The sequence below is a fragment of the Myzus persicae genome, unplaced genomic scaffold (assembly GCF_001856785.1).
Source record: "Myzus persicae strain clone G006 unplaced genomic scaffold, MPER_G0061.0, whole genome shotgun sequence".
NCBI lineage: Eukaryota > Metazoa > Arthropoda > Insecta > Hemiptera > Aphididae > Myzus > Myzus persicae.
The window spans coordinates 88,640-91,830 of record NW_019101865.1 but is presented as its reverse complement, the minus strand read 5'-3'; the positions used below and the strand labels follow the sequence as shown (position 1 = coordinate 91,830).

Below are 3,191 nucleotides of genomic sequence, written 5' to 3'. Positions count from 1 at the left end.
TACTTTTCACGGCAGTTGTCTCGTCACCGGTCATTGTTGTTATTGTATAAAGCCACCGCGAGATTTGGCCGTCGACGTCAAAAATCGTACGTCGATTACACAACTTATTTTGATTTTTAAATGTATGAAATCGACTAAAGAAAGGATTAATACGGAAAACCGAGCATCTTTATTTTTCATTTTTTTTTTTCTAATGTAATACCAACGTGACGATGATGCGGGTTATTCGTAAATAGTATTTTCAAAAATGGCTAAAACTCAGAAAAATTGAGTGTAGATACTTAAATAATTGATCACCGAGTAAGTATATTCTTGACACAGTACAACTCCGATTATCCGGACTAATTAATGTCCAGGGTGGTCCGGATAAGCAAATATCCGGACGACTGACGTACGATACACCAAAAGTTACACAATCGTAAGAATATAATATTATTGTATGTGTGTATTTATTATTCATATAGATGTGATATAATTTAAAATTCGTGATTATAAACAAATGAATTTTTCACATAATGACACTGAAACAAAATAAGCCTTGTTCCATTTATCTTGCCTCTCAAACCATTTAATCCAATGCATCAAAAGCTCCAGAATTTTGTAATGCACCTACGTCGGAATGACGGATGTTATTGCGAATAATATATACCTATTCTTTATCTAATCTAAAAACGATTATGAGACACGTGTATGAATAACACGGCACGTGCCATTTTTTTTCTCGTCCTGTTAATATTGGACGTCCGGATGATTGGCGTTCGGATAATCGGAGTTCTACCGTACTTTGGTTATTTTTTAAGAACAATAACTTCGATTATACAACCCCGGGAGTCTTAGCCTCCGAAGAATAAATTACTCCCCTCGTATTATTATCACTTTTTATTATAAATCATAATCTCTGAGAAATCTCTTCCGTCAAAACGTATTATAACATATAATTATTTAATATTATAATTTTTAATTTAATAAAAAAATAAATAAAATGGTTTTGGTAACTCGAATATTGCATTATCCACTTATTCTCGTTTTACTATTTTAATTTTTATTAATAATACAACGAAAAAGCCGTGTTTTAGTGTTTGCACAATAAACGCATTATGTTGGTATATAATCAATTTAAAACGGTTAAACTAATTATTATGTAATTAAAATATTGCGAACAGTTAAAATGAGAATTAAATTGCGTTATGACTAGGGCTCGGATGTTTATGCACTTAAAATTACTGTGATATGCAAACAAAATATGCGCTAAAAATGATAAAATATGTATTTTTAGTCAATAAAAACACCAAAATATGCACAAAAAAATTTGAAGGAGACCACTTACATTTCGGCATTTTTAAATAAAAGTAAAACTGAAATATAAATAATAATAGGTACTATTAACGGCCGACCGGGAAATACGGCGATTAAAATCGTACTAATGTCTAATACGTGGCCCGGTCGTCGCCACATACTCATGGCATGAAGTGTATACAAAATTATATCATTAAATCGTTATCTAATAAATATTCCAGACAAGCACGATATAAAAACAGCTAATAAGGAATATTATTAATATTTTACGTTTAATTGTCTTGAAATATGCATTTATATTCTTAAAATCCAAAATTATAATATATAAAAAATACAAAACCACTAAATATGCAAAAATATGCAAAATAAAAATAGCATTATTTTATTCATTAAAACATGAATCGAATTTGTAGCCTGGTTAGCAATAAATTGGATGAATAGAAAAAAATATGCAATTTCATAAACATCCGAACCCTAGTTATGACTTATAGCGTTATTAGAGGATCATTGAATTAACATGACATATCATGATAACAGTCAAATCAGGTACGAGAAATGTGCAAAAAATAATGATATTGATAACTGTCATGTTAGATTACATTTGGCATGGCAGGGAGGGCATACTACACGTGGGACGGATCATATGAAAAATATCAGCCAATACTTATATGTGTTTTCTTTTTGAAAATGATGTGTCATAAATACTAATAATATTATAAATGAAAACCTAATGACTTGAAGATTTTCATGATTGGCGACTGCCGAATGCCCGATAAACAATTATGTTGAAACGAATAAAAAAAAATGCATGTCGACTTTGAGAATATAGCATTAACAACAACCCACGAAGGTACTATTAGGACTACTGTACAAACTATAATTTTTAAATACTGTTGCTAATTGGGTGTTACCACTGCAGGGTATCTTCCCTAATCTAACTATTCATAATATTCTTACCTATCTTATATCAAACCTACTTATTGTACAAAAAGCATGTATAGATTGTAGATTTCTTCAAATAAATAAAAAAAAAANGCATGTCGACTGTGAGAATATAGCATTAACAACAACCCACGAAGGTACTATTAGGACTACTGTACAAACTATAATTTTTAAATACTGTTGCTAATTATTGGGTGTTATACCACTGGGTATCTTCCCTAATCTAACTATTCATAATATTCTTACCTTTCTTATATCAAACCTACTTATTGTACAAAAAGCATGTATAGATTGTAGATTTCTTCAAATAAATAAAAAAAAAATAAATAAATAAATACTGTTGTTAACTATCATTATTCACTATCCCGCCATTTTTGTTGGCATATATTTTTTAATTGTCTTAATTTATAAATGTAGGTACGACACGACTGTTATTAAACGCATGTTGCCGCCGTTGCAAAGGAATCGACATGATTTAAAAAAAAATATATTCCACGTTTATCCGTTTAAGATCGAATTGTTTTTTTCAAAGTGCAATCGGGTCACTACTTGTCCACGAACAAGACTAGGCGCGTGTCTGTTGCGGGGAAGTCAGTACTAAACTTACTGTTTTTGTTTTTCAGAGTTTCGGGTCCGAGCATCTCATCGTGGACACAATACTATTATGTTCTCTGTAAATGATTTATGTTGTCGGCTTTCGAACAGTCAGGGCTCATATAATATTATATAATACATGTTATACATTTTACAATCGTGCACACGCGTATGTGTACGTTACGCCCCAATAATATGGTGACACACACACACATATATATATATATAACGTACATTTTATACGACAGTTCGCGGGAAATTAATTACGTTGTTTTCGTCTACCGTTTCCGGTAGGAGAGACAAAAAAAAAATCGATAGGAATTATACACGTGGCATTTATCATATCGCGTTCACTAATA

At 31.1% G+C, this 3,191-nt stretch overlaps 1 protein-coding gene across 2 annotated transcripts in view; it reads left to right on the top strand.

The window, feature by feature from the left end:
• LOC111030614 (synaptotagmin-7) overlaps positions 1-3,191 on the top strand; it is a 261,996-nt gene that overhangs the window by 223,728 nt on the left and 35,077 nt on the right. The gene's annotated exons all lie outside the window — the stretch shown is intronic.